The sequence below is a fragment of the Lissotriton vulgaris genome, chromosome 1_1 (genome assembly GCF_964263255.1).
Source record: "Lissotriton vulgaris chromosome 1_1, aLisVul1.2, whole genome shotgun sequence".
Classification (NCBI taxonomy): Eukaryota; Metazoa; Chordata; class Amphibia; order Caudata; family Salamandridae; genus Lissotriton; species Lissotriton vulgaris.
Window position 1 is genome coordinate 554,778,537 of NC_141685.1, and position 20,850 is coordinate 554,799,386.

At 49.4% G+C, this 20,850-nt stretch overlaps 1 protein-coding gene across 1 annotated transcript in view; it reads left to right on the plus strand.

Annotated features, from left to right (window-relative positions):
* Positions 1–20,850, plus strand: part of HFM1 (helicase for meiosis 1) — a 2,890,879-nt gene that overhangs the window by 2,769,607 nt on the left and 100,422 nt on the right. The gene's annotated exons all lie outside the window — the stretch shown is intronic.

The following is a 20,850-nucleotide window of genomic DNA, read 5'->3' on the forward strand; positions in this document are numbered from 1 at the left end:
TGACCTGCGAAGCCAGGCCACGTGGCAGTAGGCCCCGCTGTCTGCTGGCTCAGGCCTACACTGCTGTCCAGCACGGCACACAAAACCTGAGCAGTTCTGACCGCCAGGACAGGGCATCATTGTAGGCTGCATACCCACTCAGCAGTTAAGGTGCCCCTACCTCAGTACACCAAATGTCACCGTCCAGTGGCAGTGTGCCTGTGCCAGCCGCAGTGTATCTGGTGCCACCAAGTCTGTGCCCCACAAATCATGGACCCTCTATGATTGGGTATCGTGGTACGGACACCATCATGTCACCTCTGGGCCAGCGGAATGTGATGTCGCAGGATCCTGGTCCCCCATACCTACATGCACACCACACGGATACACCCCAAGAGAGGTTGGAAATGGCGTTAAGCATGTGCTCCCGGCTCTTTTTATTGGCAGGGTCACATGCTCTGTGATGCGTGGGCTGGATGGGTGTGGTGTGGGTGTAAACCAGCCATGAGGGAGTGGCTGTGGCAGGCTGACAACTTGACCAGTGAGCAGCAGCTCCCTACAGGGAAGACCTGGGACATGTAGCGTTGTCATCCCCCCCTTTGTGCATAAGCGTAGTGAGCTGGCCTGGCGTATGCCAGTCCAGCGTAAGAGTTTGAACAATGACCCTGGCATTCTGGCCGTTGTTCCGTATGGGGCTTGACAAGAAAGTAACAAATGTGTGCGTCGCAGTTGTGGCGTCGATGCCACCCGGACAACAATCGGCAATGTGTCACCCTGTGACCCAAGTCCAACAACATGAGCCACATGGAAGTGAGAGGAATTCACTGGCCCTACATTAATCGATACTTTCTCACTTGAAAGACCATAAACACAACACATCTGTGTGATTCAGAATGTGTAATGCACATTCAGTGGAGTGTTGCATCTGGAGCAGTACAGGGCCATGCAAACCCCACTTTACAATGTTGGCCCATGGAGGGCCAGCCAGAGTCCTTCAAGGAATGACAATGGAGGAATGTGGAGTGGTGTGGCTCACTGGTTAGAGGCGGCAGACCCATAAGCAAAGAACGGCTCGGGACCAGGGTTCAATTCCTGACGCGGCAGGGTCGTGAACCAGGGTCAAAACGGACTCGATAATTCTCGCCTCGGTGCCTACTCTAACCTCATCTCTACAACGGCCCCTCACAGACGCCGAAGATGCCTGGTTTCACCTTGGAGATACCCAAAAGGGACCATCTCACAGGGAAAACCAGGACGAGTTCCCCAGCGGTCTTCAGCACCAGGATACTCCATGGAGTCGCAGTGCGCTTTACAAGTACACCCACAAGTCCAAAGGAAGAGGAAGAGTTCAGTCCGCAGTCTGTTTGCTGTGTCATTGGCGATCAAACAGAACCTGGCAGTCCATTGCGAGGACCAAGGTGAATGTCGCAGAGTGCATCGGGGGACAGTGGAAGGAGATGAGGCAGAGGGCAGAACCAAGCTGAAACCAACCATAAGGCGGAGATGAATACTACTGCGTCCTTCTTACCACTAAGGCGGTTTCATCCACATCTTCATCCTCTGCTATTCCATGTGCCTCACGTGTGGGTGGTGCTGGCTATTCTCCAGCACTGTGTGGCAGTGACACCTCAGGGGCCCGAGGTGGAATGTCTGCCGCACTGTATGGCACTGACACTTCAGGGGGCAGAGATGTGTATGTAGTGGTAGCAGCAGCATGCATCAGCGCCAGGCTTTGTGACAGCAATGCCAAGATGATGGTTTTGAGGTCACTGAGGAACCCAGCTACCACTCGCTGGTGTGCAGCCGTGGCAGCCGGTCTTTTCGCATTGGCCCACTCCATGGTCTCCATTAACATCTCCGCATGTGTCCCAACTCCTGGGTGACATCACTAGAGCCACTCTGCCCGGACAGTTGTTCTATTCTCTGAGTCAGGGCTCCAGGGATGTCAGCCATAGTCCATTGGAGAGCATGTTTGAGTCTGTGGGTGTCTATTAGGGACCGTGAGTGGTCCCTGATCGGACTTAGACACCCATGTATGGCATCTAGTTTGTCTGCCAGACGGTCGAAGCCCACCCGCACCTGTTCAGCCAGCTGCTCCTGGCATCCCAACATACGGCGTTGGAAGGCCATGTGTTCTTCGCGAGGGTCCTGGGAGGCAGCCATGGTGGTGGGTGCTGCCTGCTGTGTGGTCTGTGCAGGGGGTGGGTGTCCTTGTTGCAGCTGCACTGCCCTGCTCCTGGAGGTGGACTGCGGAGGCTGTCAATGAACTCTTGGAGGGCATCGGAGTCGAAGCTGTGGTGGACCTCTTTGTCATCAGAGAAGAAAGGTTCGGGCTGCTCTGCAGGAGGTATTGATTGTCCCTCTACAATGTGAAGGGAAGATGCAGTTTAACAATGTGTTCACATGTATGTGTCCCATTGTATAAGTTTACATACAGACTGCATGACTGTGTACAATGTGGCTATTTGGGAGAAGCTGCCTATTTGATGAGGACAGTGGACATTCCGACAACAGATATGTGTGTGTTTGTACTTGAACATTATCAACTCACATTTCCCTGCAATGCCATTTGTGATTGACCAGAGTCTACATCCAGTCGGCACCATTTGTGTCCTGTGCTCTGTTGTGGACGTGTTGCGATTTGTGCCACATTGTTGTTAGTGTTGATGTGCTCTGTATGTTATGTGTGTGTGCTGCACTGATTGGCCCCTGCAGTTCTGGTTTTGCTGCACCGTATCCCTTTTATGTGATGTGCCTTTGATTTCTGTGCTTATACAGTGCTGAGATGTTGCGTACTTGGGTACATTAGTCTCTTGGTGGAAGTTGGGGACTGGGGCATGATTTGTCCGCAGATGTGCTGAGCTAAATTGTGCATGTGTGCCATTGTGCCCATCTCCCCCTGCCCCCCAGACCATGGCTGTTACTCACCCTGCTGCTGTTGTGTCCGGTCATGTTCAGCAGTGTCCAGCCCCCCAACTCCAGCCACCGTCTCCCCACTGATGACTGTGGACACCATTTCCTTCATATCGTCTAGCTCCTCCTGTGGTGCAGGACTCCCACCTCCAGCCTGCATTGCTGCCTTCCGGTTGTTGGCGAGTTTCAGCTTGGTTATGCGCTTAACATCATTCCAGCGCCTCTCGACCTCTTCCATTGTCCTCTTCAGCACTCGCACTGCATTCACCTTGTCCACTATGGACTGCCATAGTCCATTGTTTGTTGCCAATGACACAGTAGAGGTAACAAACAGTTGTTGATGGTGTTCAACCACCTCTGTTATCAGGATCCTGTTTTCCTGTGGACTGAAGCGCTTCTTCCTACTCTTCTTCTCCTTGGCCTTCCCTGACCCAGAGGTCCCAGGCAGGTTCTATGGGGGGCTTGTAGGGTTCTGGTTCTCCTCCGTACTTGCTCCGGCAACATCCATTGTGCTTCGCTGTTGTTTGCCATTTGTTTGTCAGTTTTTTTCTACTTTTATGGTGATTTTTTCCACCTGACGCGTGTGAATTGCAGGCCTGTAGCTGTTTTTCGCTGATTTTTGTATCGCGATTGGCCTCATCGGAGCTTCATTTGCGCTTTGCATTTTTGCGGCGTGGCATTGATTTTAATGCAGTCATTTGATGTCTTATCTGGAGAGTATCGCATGGTGCGGCCATGTTGAGAATGCTTCGTTAACACAACGTAATTTTCCTGCGATGGACTGCGAAGTTGTAACTTGCGTTAAGTTACTTTTGCAATGGTTATCACACGTTGTTGAGAATATGTCTCACAGTGTCAAACCACAGCGATGGCATCAGACCTATCAAACAAACCTCCACAGCGTATAAGGGGCCCAAGGGACAAAGAGGACTCTGAGGACAGGCGTGTCTAAAGAGGCAGGAAGATCATTGAGGCACACAGGAGAAAAGACATTGAAACTGCCTAACAGTGTACACGTACAATAAATAATACAACACTTAACACAGGATGGTTTTTCTTGTGTGTACCAGCAGCCAGACAGTCAGCATTGACACCAGGACGCTAAATGAGCGGTAATAAGAAGGAGACATATTTATTTATAAACCCCGACTTCCATGTGTTCCCCCTCTACAACCGGAGTACCAATTAGAGGGGTTAAATTCTAGCATTTATCGTCCTGGGTAGGGCGGTTTTGGCTCAGAGGCCCATAGATAGACCAGCTAGCTATGTCTGCCCTTATAGCCTTGAAGCAATCACTCACTGCCCACCCCCCGCCCGGGCCTCCCCCCACCCGGGTGGCCCGGGTGGGGGGTGGGCAGAGGAATGTGCACAGAAATGGCGAGTATTCAGGGAATTAAAAGTTACTAAGCCCCACGTAGCACACTTGACTAGAGGAGAGCAGGGAGGGACGATAGAAGGAAGAGAGAGATGAGTGGAAGTAGCTACCTGGCATCAATGGTGCTCTTGTAAACCTGCCCCCCAACCCCAGTCCAAGGTTCCCGGTGCTTTAAAGGGGTCATGCCCAGGATTACAAGGAGCGATGCTAGCACAAAGGCTATACATAACTAGGGGGCATATTCTCAAGAAGGTATCGCAGAGTGAACGGCACTTCATTGCAGCCAAAGATGCGATAAATGTATTGCTCCATTCACTAGCTGGTGCTAACAGCCTATATCACCAGTTTACCTGCGAAAGCAGCCGTAAAAAACATTGCTACAGATGACACCCACAACTATCGCTAATGAGATGCAGAGTAGGCATTCTCGTGCAAAAAGCTGCTACAACACCACTCCGCAACATTCTCAATGGCCAGCCAGATCGGTGATAAGATCATAAAACATGTGATAAGGCGCATAAGCAGCAGGAAATTAACACCTGCTCTGACCTGGTAACAAGTCGGATGACAGCCTGCACCAGAAAAGGGAGCCCAGCCAACAGCCACACCTGAAGGGCAACAGATGCCATTGAGCCACTGATCATGCCGGCCGGACACCCAAGAGGGCGACAACACCCACCGCCACCACCCCCAGGAACCCCATCCCCACCCCCCGGACCCCACCACCCCCGGACCAACACTGAGGCCGCACAGACAAAGACAGCGACCTTCAGAAAACGTACCAACCTCACAGACCCAACACCAGAGAATGTCATTGCCCACTACAGGCTCAGAGAGACAACCATCCTCCGCATCCTGACCACCATTGCCCACAGGTGAAGGGTACCAACACAGAGGACAACCAACATCCCACCTCAGACAAAGCTGCTGGCCATGCTGCACGTGTTGGCCTCTGGTACCTTCCAACCAACAACTGCCAGAGTCGGAGGAGTCCCACAGCCAGCCCAATCCAAGTTCCTCACAACGGTTGTGGATGACACCATCTGTTTGGTACACCACTATCTGTAATTCCCACACACTGACAGGAACAGCTGGAGACCAAGCAAGGCGTCTATGCCATAGCTGGCTTCCCAAATGTGTTGGGGGCAATTGACTGGACACATGTCCTACTAGTGCCCCCTGGCAACACTGAACACAATGACCACAACAGAAAGCACACGTATACCACCCAGGCAGTGTGCATGAATCCTATATCTTCCGACAGTCCATCATCAACCAGCGCTACCAGGATGGCACCTACGGAAATGCACTGCTCGTTGGCAAGTACCAAATGAACACACCACACACCTCAACTCCACATTCATGCAACTCATAACACTGGTAATGCACATGTTACAAACTCACATACAACATGCCAAACAACATGCCCACCCACCAGACACTACAGCACATCTTAATGTGGGAACCTGGGCCAGCCATGCACATAAGCCATCAACGGCAAGCCACCTCAGCCACACAACAGCAGAATGTAGGTAGAGGTGGGAACCAGGCATGTGCGAAGGAGGCAAGTGACCGATGAATGAGAAGGTACACAATGCCAATTGTGGCATGGATGAGATGGCCAGACTGCAGTATGTAGACCACACACATATCTTTGTCGACATACACAGCTGGAGTTTGGAGTGTAGTGGACAGTGGAGGCAACTATGTCACCCCAGCCAGTGGGGAAGCTCGTGGAACTGTAGCTTGTTACGTCCCTCCCTGTAAGCGTTAGCGGAGTGGGCTGACCCGGTGTACACCAGGCCAGCGTAGGGGTGTGAATAAAAAGCACGTAGCTCTGGGCGTGTCTCTCTTCCAGAATGCCCAACGTCTCTGGCAGGGCGGCGCCTCTAACCCTGCCATGGGGCTGATGCCGTCGCGGTGAGCGGTGTTGCCTACAATCCTGTGTGCCTGCTGCACCCCGGGCCACTGGCCCCCGAACCAGTCTAGCCCAACCCTGCGCACCTAGGCCTCAATATTCACCTGCCAACATCGGTGATTGTCAAAGAGGGTCCACCATGTGCTGGTGCAAGCTCCAAGCCAGAGTGGCACGAACCTGGCAGCTTGCTCAGACCATCATGGCCTCCGCAAAACACACTCCCTATCTCCCGCCTCCCTTTCTCGTTGACGTACTCCACCGGCATACACAGTGGACTAGTAGGTCACACATTTGGAACTGAGTCTTGATTACACTATGCCGGAGAACATTATTGATGGCTGATTTTAGGTCACTATTCTCCCTTCGATGTGATGTCACCAAGTCTGTGTATAGCTTTCCAACCACACATGTTTGTGGGCCCACGCAGACTAATGCCCTCGAGCCACACTGCGCTTGAGTAGATCACACATTTGGAACTGAGTCTTGATTTTTCAATGGCAAAGTACATATCATTGCATGCAAGGAGAGGTGTAAGAGGATGACGCATTTCAATCAGGAGGAAAAATGGATCATTGTTACAGAGGTGATTGAACACTAGCGACAACTGCCCTGGTGTCACTAATTCTGTCCATTGCGAGCCAACGACATGTGGCTTTGGGCCATGGCTGACCGCTGCCTCCGGCCTACACTGCGTTCGAGTACGTCAAACATTTGGGACTGAGTCTTGATTTAGCGATTAAGTCTCCCGCTTACCATAGGTCCAGTCATGGTGGACTCTCCACTTTTGTTGACTTCACATTTTGGGAAAAATGTATTGGGGTTGGACCTGCTAAAGAAATTGCATGCAAAGGTATTTTGTTCTCCCGATGGAGTGTATATAACTATTCAATCGCCTGACCAGCACAGTTTTGCTAAAAATTAACCCCTTCCTCCTGAGTTGGCTGTCATTCCATCCACCTTATGGGCGACAGGCGATAAGGATGTTGGCCTTTTGGATATTCCGCCAGTCTCTATTACTTTGAAACCGAATGTTCGTTTGCCCCGTATTTCACAGTACAAGATGTCACCGGCCGGTGAGAAAGCTTTGTCCACAATGTCATATAGGACCTGCGGGGCTCTTCCATCCGTGAAACATTGCTCCCATAGGGAAATTAAGCGATTGGCCATAGTCTCTAAGGCATATTGCTGCATAACTGGTTCATAATCCTGCATAGTCCCCCATATATCTGGGATTGTATAAATGGCGTTCCGCACCCATTGAGATGCATGATCTATCACCATCTGCTTTTCCTTTGAGCCTACTGTATTGCAGGTATATAGCCGCCGGGTGCCCAGAGTCCCGGAAGCATGAGAAGGGGTTGAATCAATCTTTGCGGGAGTCAACGTGGCCGATAAGGAAGGCCAGGCCGAGGCTGGTGAAGCTAATGTTACAGAGGACAAAATGGGGGGAGACGGACCACTGGTCAATAATGTAGCTGTGGCTGGTACTGGGGAAACGGGAGTGAACGTTGGCTCAATGGCCGTAGAAGCCGCAGCAACGGCCGGGGCCGTGGCTTGTGCAACAGACGGAGCGGGGGCATTTACAAGTGGTATCGCAGGGTACACTCGTTGCGGAGCATAAGGAGGCGGGGGACGCACATCCAATAAGTCCTCAATTTCTTCCTCTGGCTCGGTCCGGGCTGTGTAACTTTTATCTACCTGTAACCTAAACTGCCTATCGATACATGCAACATTTTTCTCAGTTTGTTCCTTATCATATGCTACAGCCTTCTGGGTTATGGTCTGACCATTTTTCACTTTAAGTAACTTTTCTTCCCTTATACGACGGCGTTTCGCTTCTTTATGCTACAGCTTTAAAGAATCAAACATTGCCTGCCGGCTTCTTTTGTCGAACAATCGATCCTGTAAATACTGTGGGGCTGATTCACAGAACTAACTTAAGACAAAACCCTAAAATTACTACTTTTGGTATTCACAGAAGTTAGGATTTTGTCTTAAGACAGACTTAAGACAAACTTAAGACAGTCTTAAGACAGAATCCTAACTTAAGTCTGTCTTAAGTCTGTCTTAAGACAAAATCCTAACTTCTGTGAATACCAAAAGTAGTAAGTTTAGGATTTTTTCTTAAGTTAGTTCTGTGAATCGGGCCCTGTATCTTTTTCTCATGAAATGATGCAATTAAAGGCCATTGCAATTCCACATTATCCTTCGTATACTTGTGTCATAAATTATTAAACAGAATAGGCGTAAGGCCATGTTTTACATACACATCAAAATTTGAGCTGCCCTCTGGCGGGGCAGGCTGGCTTTCATCCAATCCTCCGCTCTTCCGGCAGCAACAACAACCAAAGCATATTTTACTGAAACGTGACATTTTTATTTATCGACGATACACCCTTCTCACACGCTTTCCAACACGGCCATGTTTACTCATGATCAATCACTCCTCCAACAGGGTCTGTCACATAGAAGGACGAACAACAACATACAATATTTTACATTGACATGTCTTTTACAAAACCAAACAACCAAAGAACGGAGCCCGTCGACTCCCGTTTCTTGAGAACTCGTAGATTTCCAACCACCAGACCAACAGATACCAAAAACAGGCAGTTCGAAGACTACCAAGAGGCCATCAGACAGGAATTAACCACAGACCGCCCTACAGACCATCCCGTAGTCTCCCTGGTTCACCTTCAGGACTATTCTGACTGAGCCCGCTGCCTTATCGTCGCTTCAGATATGTCCAAAAGGCAACCGAGTTGCAACCACGGGCCTTTCCGAGAACAGTTCGGCCGGGTGCGCACCACACGTGCCACACCAAGGCGTCTGATTGAAAACCTCTATTATTCACCAAACAAGTCTGTGGAGCATCTGCCCGTGCAGCCTCAATGCCACCCCGTCAGATCTCCAAAGTTCTCCGTGGCAAACCGACCACCAGCCAAATACAGTTAACTGTTTCAAACCTCCGCTCAACAGCGTAATCCAAAGACACCAAATAAATACACTCACCTGGTGCACAGAGGTATGATTGTGTGTTCTCCACTGCCCACTCCTGAAAACCAACACGATCAGCTCCTGGGTTATGCCCGTAGGACTCCGGCGAGGGGTCACTAGCAGCTTGGACTCTCTGATCGTGAGAGCGGAGTTCACTCAGAATCGTTAGTCAGTCCACCCTCTCGACCAGAGTACCCCTTCGTTTGTCATTACTTACCCGTCTTATGGGAGGACGACCCCAAATGCGGAGTCCCACCAGAGTCGCCAACTGATGTGTTACAAAAATAATCTAAGGAGCTATACCTAACAATAGCCCCCACTTATCGTCTTACCAAATAATCAATCAGCAGTGAAGAAAAGTTAATCGTTTATTAAACAAACAATACTCAATAGAGGAGCCCTTCCGACGTCACCCAGCCAGTGCGTGGAGAAGACTGCTGATTCACACTCAATACATGGCATACATACTTTCATTGTGTTACATGAGATCACCGTACATGGAAAATTACTGGTAGGCACAGTAGTTAAAAGGAAAGACCTTATATGGCACACAATGCTCATTTAGAAGTCTGCTTCTGCTATTATTGGGGAGGGTCAGGAGGGGTGACTCTTTTGTTTCGCCTTGGAGCACGAGTACGGCGCCTCTAGGAATGCTCTTTTCACCTCTGAAACCAGATGCAACCTTGGGTCTCAGAACAATAAAGAATAGTACATATTCAGCTGTCTGTATAACTCAACTAACAGGGCTCACTCGGCTGCTGGAAAGGGAGTGGCACATGACCACCGTTCAAGTCTAATACATGTGTACACAAAATGGATCCTGTTTGGTTCGTGGTCTGCATACAAAAGAAATATAAAACAGAAGACGAAGGAAAGTTCCTGCATTGACATAACTGATTAGTGTAATCTATAATATACAGGTGAATATAGATACATCGTGCTAACACAAAAGATTAATACAAATGGATGAAATCAATTTCATCCCTCACTAACTCTGCACAGCTCAAGTCAGGGACTCTGTCTTCTGAGGTGTTGGATGGCCTCTGAGACGATGGCCTTGGGGTCATCAACACCATGCGTATGTGGCCCTGCGCTGTTCTGTACTTCAAATTAAGTCCTGACTGGCTCAGGCGTCGCATCACCGCAGGAGGCACATGCCACCACCGCCAGGACCACCTCCAACCGCCAACTGCCAAGGTCAAAATAGTCATACTTGCAGACTAACGGAGTTGCTCACACCTGTCGTGGATACCATCATCTGCCTGATACCCTGCTCAGCATTCCAGGTACCACTAAGTCAGTGCACCGCAACCCATGGACCGTTACTGATTGAGCTTTGTGCTTTGGAGAGTGTACGCAGCAATGTTACCTCAAGCAGTGTGGGATACCTGGGACGATGATGAGGAAGACGATGCAGGTGTAACACACCCCACTGCAGCTGCATGAGGTATATCCCAAAGGGACACAATCCCAGACAATTTCTTCAAATGAGCGCGCTCAGCTCTAGTTCCCCAAACTCAGTGCACTGCAACTCTCAGACTCTTCTGTTTGCATATTGGGTGACCTTTGTACTTGCTCTGGCTACCTCCATGATGCTCCGCATTTGTCTCTGTTATGCTAGTGTTTTCTGTTTCCGTTTTAATTGTGTTCACTGTTCAAGTTGTTGCCAGCACCAACCACTCCGCGAGGGCTGGCTTACACTCACCACACACACATCCAGCACAGGCGTCACTGTACAATTGGCCCTGCCAATAAAGGGGCCGGGCAAACGTACCCGTAGCCAGTTCCACAACCTTTCTGCGTGCGTCCGTGTGGCCATAATGTATACATGACGGCTCCGAGCCCTATAACATTACTTTGTGCTGTGTACAGCGGACGCACACATGTCACCGCAGGCAGCGGGTTAGACCTTGGACATGTAGCTTTGTCGTCACCCACTCAATATATAAGAGGAGTGGACGGGGCCATCGTACGCAGGTCCAGCGTGGGTGTGTGAATGATAATTGCATGCCTCTGGGCGTGGTTCGGTACTGGAAATGTGTAAATGCATGTGTCTCTGTCACAGTGTGGGTCTCATTTGTGGGGTGTAGGTGGTCCCTGAAGGGAATTAGACACCCATTTATGTGATCTAGTTCGGCTTCCATGGATTCGGACCCCACCCACACCTGTTCGGCCACCTTTTTTTGGCATTCTGACACCTGGCTTTGGAATGCCATGTGTGGCTCGGGGAAGTGTAGGGAGCCAGCCGTGCTGGCAGATGCTTCCTTCTGTGTGGTCTCTGCAGGGACTGGGTTCTCCTTTATGTAGCTTGGCTGCCTTGGGCCTGGTTGTGGGTTGCCTAGGATGTCAATGAGCTGTTGTAGGGTGTCGGTGTCGAAGGTGTGGTGGTCCTCTCCAACATCACTGATGAGTTGTCTGCTCTGCTCTGCTGGAGGTGTTGTTTGTCCCTCTGCAATGTGAAGGGGAGATGCATGTTGACATTGTGTTGACATGTATGTTGGTGCATTGTTCTTGTTTACATGCATACTATATGACAATGTACATTGTGACTGTTTGGGAGGTGCTGGATTTTGATGTGGGACAGTGGACATTTGGACTACATGACGGATGTGAGGTTGCATGCGTACATTTCCATCTCACAGTTCCTGCTCTGTTAGATGAAGTTGGCCTGTTCCTGCGCATGTGCGGAGCCAGTTGTGTCCTCTGTTCTGCAGTGTTGGGTTGCATATTGTACCACATTGGTGTCAATATGGATGTGCTATTAAATGTAAATGTCAAGGTATTTGTAGAGCGCACTGTCACCAAGCGGTTTCCTGGCGCTATTACTCATACTGCTGTGGAACCCTTCCTGGCTTTCCCTGTGAAGTGTCCACTCCTGGGCACCCCCAGGGTGAAGCCAGGCATCCTAGCGCTGTTGGGGCCGTTGTGGAGGTTAAGCAAGCTATTGCCCAGAGTTGCAGCATGGGGCCCATGATTAGAATAGGCACCGAGGCGAGAATTGTCAGGTCAGAGGAAATTGAGCCCAAGACCCGGCGAGGCGGGAATTGAACCCTGGTCCCAGGCAAGAACGCTGCATCAGGGTCTGCCACTCTAACCATTGAGCCACACTCCTCCTATTATTGCTATGTGTGTGCTGCAGTGTGCCACGAGTATCCGGGACATGATCCAGGGTCATTGCCGGTGTGCAGTGTGCTACACATTGTTGTGCATGAGTGCCATTGTGCCCATCTCCCCAGTCCCCACAATCCCTGGTCGTTACTCACCCTGTTAATGTTTTGTCAGGTTCTCTTGAGCTGTGTCCGTACTCCCAACTCTTTGCACCGTCTCCACACTTATGACTGTGGCCTCTGTTTCCTCCAGCTCCTCCTGTGGGGCTGGACTCCCACCTCCTGTCGCCATTGCTGCCTTCCTGTTGGCAGCGAGTTTGCACTTCGTTTTTCTTTTCACATCATGCCAGTGCCTCCTGGCCTCCTCCATTTACCTCCTCGACACTCCGACTGCATTCACGTTAGTCTGATTGTGATTCAGTTGATGCTAGTGTTCTGTCACCTCCGTGACGCTGATCTGGTTTGCCTGCGGACTGCACCCCGTCTTCCTCTCCCTCTTCTCCTTGCCCTTCCCAGAGCCTGAGGTTCCTTTCTAGTGGTCCGTGGGGCTTGTGGGGTTCGCGTTGGCCTCTGCACTCGGTCTGGGTGCATCCATGGTGCTACACACTTTGAATTGTTTTTTGTGTGTTCTTTTTGTAGCTTTTATGGTGCATTTTCCCGCATGCCACGTGGGATTTGCAGGCCTGTCGCTGGTTTTCGTTGCATTTTGTATCGCCATTGGCCTCATCGCAACTTTTTCTGCGTTTGTGTTAAGCATATTTGTGGAGCCGCATTGGCTTTATCGTGGACTTTTGACGCGTTGTCGTGGGCCTATCGCTTGGTCCCGCTGTGATGTGAATACTTAGTTAACACAGCGTTATTTTCACGCAATTGACTGCGATATGAAGATTTGCATTAAGCTGATTTTGCAGTAATTATCACACGTTCTTGAGAATAACCCCCTAGGAGTACTACTCTAGTAAGGACCCAACAAATCAAACCAGTGCTTGTCATTACATCCCTATTAACCGTAAGCAGTGCTTGAAATTGAAAAATATAAGTGCAGGTATCCGGTACCAGAGTACCTGCTCATTTCTGAGAAGTGCCATACTCTCCAATTAAAAGTATTACATTTCTCTTGAGAGGTGCAGGTACTCTCACTCTCAAAATAAACAAGCATTTGCAATGCAATAGGTCTCACATTCACGCGAGTTTGAGCTTTGACATTGTAAACGACAATACCTTTTATTTATGTTTTGGGTTTTAAAACATAAATAAAAGGCTTTGTCATTTACAATACTAATAGCTTAAACTCTCCCAAATGCGAGGCCTATTGCATTGCAATAAAGGTCCTTCTCGACGGCTTGTTAGATTGTAAATATCAGAGGAAGAGACTGGCCTGCGACCTCTTCAAAGTAGTGATAAATAGTGCAGTGAAAATGTTAATGGGCCGTATGTATGAAACCTTGGATTTGCCATTCTCAAATAGCAATTTTTAGAGAATCGCTATTTGAGAATCGCAAAACACTATGGGGCACATTAGAATGGAAGGTGGACTTTGTCCGCCCGCCATCCCGACGCAAATCAGGACCGCCCGCCGTAAGGGCGGGGGTCTCATGGGGCCATTAGGATGCGCCCGCCACACTGGCAGGCGCATCCCGCATTTTTAGCATTGCGGCGGACGGTGCTGAAAGCACCGCCTACCGCAATGCTAAAAATACACATCATGCATTTCAATGCACAACGTGACAGGCACCGCACGGTGCCTGCCACGTTGTATTTTGAAATGCAGGGGGTACCATAGGTACCCCGCCTTGTGCACCCCCCAGCCCCCAGAATCCCTGGGGGCCCACAATGGGCCCACAAGTGATTTCCCCCTGCCTTTCCTTGGCGGCACGGCATTTCCCTGCCATTATGCCAATATGGATGGCGGTGTCTGGGAGACACCGCCACCATGTTAGCAGCTTTTCCGCCCGGTCGGCTCTCCAGGTACTCTCACTCACAAACACTCGAGTTTGAGCTTTGGCATTGTAAACAACAATACCTTTTATTTAGGTTTGGGGTTTTAAAACATAAATAAAAGGCTTTGTCATTTACAATACTAACAGCTTAAACTCTCCCAAATGCGAGGCCTATTGCATTGCAATAAAGGGCCTTCTCGACCGCTTGTTAGACTGTAAATATCAGAGGAAGAGACTGGCCTGCAACGTCTTCAAAGTAGTGATAAATAGTGCAGTGAAGATGTTAATGGGCCGTATGTATGAAACCTTGGTTTTGCGATTCTCAAATAGCGATTTTTAGAGAATCGCTATTTGAGAATCGCAAAACCCTATGGGGCACATTAGGACGGCGGGCCGACTTAGTCTGCCCGTCATCCTGACGCAAAACGGAACCGCCCGCCGTATGGGCGGGGGTCCGTTGGGGGCCATTAGGATGCGCCCGCCACATTGGTGGGCGCATCCCGCATTTTTTGCATTGCGGCGGGCGGTGCTGAAAGCACTGTCTGACGCAATGCTAAAAATGCACATCATGCATTTCAATGCACAACGTGAAAGGCACCCCACGGTGCCTGCCACATTGTATTTTGAAATGCAGATGGTACCCCCCCCCATGTGCACCCCCCACCTCCCAGAATCCCTGGGGGCCCGCAACGGGTCCGCAAGTGATTTCTCCCTGCCTTTCCGTGGCGGCACGGCATTTCCCTTCCATTATGCTAATATGGATGGCGGTGTCTGGGACACCGCCACCATGTTAGCAGCTTTTCCGCCCTCGACTCTCCAACCGGGCGGAAAACCGGCGGATGGTCTTTCCGTCCACCGAGCTCCCCCCGCCATAGTAATGTGGCGGGGGAGAATTCAGTGCAGGTGGAGGTTTTCTGCAGGCAGATCACCACCGCCATATGGGCGGTGTCGATCTGCCCGCAATCATAATGGGGCCCTATGTGTGTAGGATTTGCTAATAATTTAGCGAATCCTACATATTCCTTAATTGTGAACCGCAAATTGCAATTTGCAATTAAGAAATACCTCCCCTTTCATTCCTATGGGCCTAGAGACCCATAGGAATGAATGGAAAGACATTCTCAATTTACGATTCTCAATTAGAGAATCGCAAATTGAGAATGCAATTTCAAGGGTGCCAGGGTATCAAAAGGACACCCTGTTACACCCCTGAAATAAGCATCGGTGCACATGTGGCCCACACATGCCCTAAGGGCATGTATGTGCTTCACATTGCACTTTGAAAAATGCAAAAAAGAGCATTTTTCAAAGAAATTGCAAATTATCACCAACTTGAAGTTGGTGGTAATTAGCGATTCCTTAAGGCCAATTTGCACTTTTTTGGTGCTTCTTATATTGCATTTAAGGAATCACAATTTGCGATTCCTTAAATGCAATTGCAAAATAAGGAATCACAATTTGCGATTCCTTAAATGCAATTGCAAAATAAGGAATCGCAAATTTTCCGATTCCTTATTTTATGAGGCAGTCTTGTCTTAATACATTATTATTATTATTATTATTATTATTATTATTATTAAAAACTCTTGTAGAGCGCGTAGTCACCTGAAGGTATCCCAGCGCTAAGAACCCTACCCTAAACCTGACAAGGGGGCCAGAAGGAGGGGGAGTGAGGGATGGGGCGGGGATACAGTGGTTCGGATGGGAAGGGATCATTGGGGAAAAAGAAAAGTTTTCAACCGCTTTCTGAAGCGGAGGTAGTGTGGTTCAATTCTCAGGTCGCGGGGGAGTGCATTCCAGAGGCTTGCGGTATGGACTGTGAACCGCCTTCCCCCTGTGCGTGCCTTCCTGATTCTAGGGGCGCTGATGAAATTCTCCATATCCGATCTGAGGGATCTGCAGGATTTATAGGGTTTGATAAATTTTCTCAGAATGGGAGGGCCTTGATTTTGTAATAATTTGTGAGCTAGGCACAAGGCCTTAAATTTAACTCTCTCCCTTATAGGAAGCCAGTGGAGGAGTTTCAATGCTGGTTTGGCCGAGTCTCTGGCAGGGGTCTTAGTGAGAATCCGGGCGGCTATGTTTTGGATTCTCTGAAGTTTGTTCAGTGTTGCTTCCGGGGCGCCCAGATATATCACGTTGCTGAAATCAAGCCTAGAAATTATCAGGCCTTGTATAAGCAGTTTTTGGGAGTTGGGTGGCAGGAGGGGCAGGATCTTTCTCAGTGATTTCAGCAGGCCGAAGCATGTCCCGGCTACTTTTTTTGCTTGTGTGGAAAATGACAAGGTAGTATCTAGCCACACACCCAAGCTTTTTACTTCTTGTTTTGGTTCTGGAATGGGACCCAAACAGTCAGGCCAGATATTTGGGGGGAGAATGATTCCTTTCTGACCAAGAAGAAGGACATCTGTCTTTGCTCCGTTTAGTTTCAAGGCTGAGCTGTTCATCCAGTTTTGAACCTGCGTAAGGCAGTTAAGTAGATCTGCTGGTTTTCGATTGGGATGAGATAGTGATACCACTAATTGTGTGTCGTCAGCATAGCTGACGACGCTCACTCCGAACGGGGTGATAATACATACCACTAAGCCAAATTGTGATCGCGAATTCCAGCGTTTGTGATCGTAATTTTGCTTGATTCATATGGCCCTATGTGTTGTAAATTACACAGACACAAAGTGTGAAGTGAGAGTTACATATGATCTGAGCTATAAACAATAACAAAGCACTCCCAACACTTTTTGCTCTGTGATTACACTGTTGTGACTCAGGAGGTAGAGAGGGAGGGGCCGGGCTACTCCTGCCCTTTCCTTGATCTGAGTGTGCAGTCTGGCACCGCGTAATGTCATTGCTATCTTTGGACTAATAAAAAACACTCCAGCTGTAGTAGGGCCCTGGCTTCACCTCCTGGTGCAGGGCAGGCTGTTCTTTATGATGGGCATGGAGGGAGGGAGAGATGGTCTTGGCTGCAGCTTTGGCCTCGTACTGTGCCCCTGCTATTACTAGTGAGCGAGAGGTGTTGGTATTGGTGGTGGTGGTATTTGTGGTATTAGTATTGGTGGTGGTGGTATTGGCGGTGCTGATATTGGTGGTATTGGTATTGGTGATATTGGTATTGGTGGTATTGGTAGTGCTGGTATCGGAGGTGTTGTTATTGGTAGTGGTGCTGTTGGTGGTATTGGCAGGGGTGGTACTGGTGGTGGTATTGGTATTGGTGGTGGTATTGGAGGTATCAGTGGTAGTATTGGGGGTGGCATTGTGGGTGGTGATATTGGTGGTGGTATTGGTGGTGGTGGTATTGGTGGTGGTAGTTTCATTGGTGGTTGTGGTATTGGTGGTTGTGGTATTGGTGGTGGTGGTATTGGTGATGGTGGTATAGGTGGTGGTGGTATTGGTGGTGATATTGGTGGTGGTGGTGGTGTTGCTGGAGGCAGAATTGGTGTGGGTATTAGTGGTGGTATTGGTGGTGGTATTGGTGGTGGTATTGCTGATGGTGTTATTGGTGGTGGTGGTAATGGTGGTGGTGGTGATATTGGTTATGTTATGTTATGTTATGTTATGTGATTTTTATTTGGCGCACAGATGCTCCAGCTAAGGAGCGTCCTGGCGCCCGACAAGGCAGCTACACAACACAACTAAACTATAAGCAACACAAGCATACAACTAAGGGAATAAAAACGTTTTCACAGCGCGACGAAAGGAAAGCAAATCGCTCATAGCGCGAATTGCCGGGGGTAAGGAGTTCCATAGGGTAGCTGCACGCACTCGAAATGAGCGTCCACCGGCCCTACTTCGCTTGAAGCGCGGCACAACGGCCAATTCGAGGTCTGCCGATCTTAAGGGTCGTGCTGGGATGTAATTGGCCAGGAGGGTCGTAAGGATCGTTGCCGGGGACCCCTTCAAGATCTTATAGGCGACGCAGAGGACCTTAAACTGGATCCGCTGGGCCACCGGAAGCCAATGCAGCGCCCGTATGGTGCTGGAGGTAGGACAGAATCTTGGAAGGCCTACCACCGCTCTCGCTGCGGCGTTCTGGATCCTCTGTAAGCGCCCGATCTCTGCCACATTTAAACCGGCCAGCAAGGAACTCGCATAATCCAGCCTGGAGATGACAGTAGCTTGGATCATGAGTTGCCTGGTGGGGGCATCGAAGAACTTTAGCACAGGACGTAGCCCACGCAAGATGCCGAAGCAGCATGCAGCCGCGCGTTTAGTGTGTCATGCAAACGTAAGGGAAGGGTCCAGCCAGACCCGAGGTTCTTAAGCTCGGCGACTGGGATGGGAGCAGGACCCAGCTCCCCCGGCCACCATCTCTCTCCCCACAGTTCCGGCTGTCTACCAAATACCATGACCTCGGTCTTACTAGCGTTTAGCTGAAGACAATTGGACGTCATCCAGCTCGCGACCGCCCTCAGTCCTTGTTGAAACCTGGGAGCGTCGACTTCGGCATCCCCGCTGATCGTGACCGCTAGCTGGGTGTCATCGGCATATGACACCATGGTCATACCCCATATTGGTGGTAGTGGTATTGGTGGTAGTGGTATTGGTGGTGGTGGTATTGGTGGTGGTTTTCGTGGTGGTGGTATTGGTGGTGGTGATATTGCCGGAGGTGGTAGTATTAGTGGTGGTGGTATTGTGGTGGTGGTATTGGTGGTGTGGGTGGTATTGGTGGTGGTATTGGTAGAGGTGGTGGTATTGGTGGTGGTGGGACAGCTCGTTAATGGCTCCTGGTCTACCTCAGTGTCACCTGTTCCTCAATCCTGCAGAGGCAAGGTTACCATTAACTCCTATGAACTGTCTGACATTGTTGGACATTCCTCTTCCGTGCCTCCTGGTCACTCCAGAGTGGCATAAAATCTGTCCCCCTGCTCACAGGTTCTTCACTTCCAGAATCCATGCTTGGTTTCCACCGGATTTCTTCACCTTCTTTTCCAGAGGCACTTTTCTCCAAGTCTTTCATTGTCGTCTATGGAGGTTTCTGGCGTCGCTTCACCCTTATGCACCTGGTTTCCCTGGTGTAGGTAACCTGGTCTCCTAGGCATCAACAGGTGGGGTGGCTCACCAATCTTCTGCTCTCCAAGGGAATTCTTTGGGGTGCCTCTGGGAAGGGTCCTTCTTCTGCAAAACTGCAACCACAAATTTTTCATTGAATTCCATTGGGCATGCAGCTGTGTTCCCACTATGCACACAGCCTCCGCAGTGTTCTTGGGTGCTTACCTTGGGTGGTTCCTTGTGCCATCAGCGCCTCTGTGTCTTCTGGTCCAAGTCCGGTTCTCGCCTGCAGTTCCATTCCACTTTCTTAATAAATGGTTTGGTCTCCCCCTGGAGACCATTGTATTTTGTGCTACTTACCTTATTGCAATTAAAGTATTATTGTGTATTTGTGTTGATATCTTCAGGTAGGAGATATACCAATGTGTTAGTGACTGTTGTGTAATAAATAGAAGTATTTTTATGTAAACACTGTGTGGTTCGTTTTCATTTAAAATACATTACATGATTAAACTGGTAAAACAAGCTGCTTAACACTCCTTCAAGATAAGCCTGAAGGCTGCTCTCCACAGCTACCACTTTGAGATCTTTCTATGTTTATCAAAGACCATTAAAATTAGCATAAGGGCTGCCTGGGTTAGTGCAAGGTTCATCACTTGAATAAGTGTGCACCATATACTAAGCCAGCCTCCTACATTGGTGTGCAGGGGTTGGGATAAACCTGAACTGTTTCACCATTTAATTAGGTATGGTTGGATAAGAAACCATCACCAGCTTAGGCACATATAAATACATTTTTGATGAGTAAGTTCTACTGAACATTTTGGATTTGTAGTCAAGGGTCTGGCACAACCCTTTCTCCAATCTCTGAAAGTTTAGTTTCAGTAGGGTAGGTAGGTGCAACATCACACTACACCTGTTCACCATGTCTTTAGTTGGGTAAGCCAGTGGCCCCCAACCCTCTAGATATAGCGGTCTTAAGTTCCAGGAACTTAGGATCTTAGTTGCATCCAGGAAGATAAGGACAGGTAGCAACTCTAATACAGAGCAACTCTTAGAGATGTGCCGGCAGTATGACCCCCAAAATCCTGAGAGGCAAGAAGAGCAGGAAAACTCTAGGTTGGGTGGCCTCATGAAGTAGGGTCAGGGGTGGCTCACTCCAATGACCCAAATTCTGAGCATAACCACGAGTAGTCTGAAGGCCCCTCACTGGTGTACTCCCAGGGAATGGTACAGATGATAGCGAGGGAGTCCCTAGACGCAAGTCCCCCTTTATTCCTCCTGGGAGGGAGGAAAGAATCCAGAGGAGGTCTAGGTCCTACTCTGGAAATTCCAATGCCTCTTTCCATTCCATAGGGACCTCCATCTCAAGCCAGAGGGAGGGCTCTTTAGAGAGGGAGTACTATCTGCTCAAACTTGAGAGAGCTAAGCACAAAATCAAGGAGGAGCAGTTGGCCTTGATAAGGAGACCCTGAAAGTTTAGAGGGAAAACTATTTGGGACTAGGGTGTCATGGTGGCAGAACTAGCAAACCTAGGGTCAGGGAGACAAATGGGTCCCTACCAGGGTTAAGCAGAACACTCATGGTGGTGGTGACTAGAAGAAGCAAGATTCTTCTAAAAGCCCAAGGTAA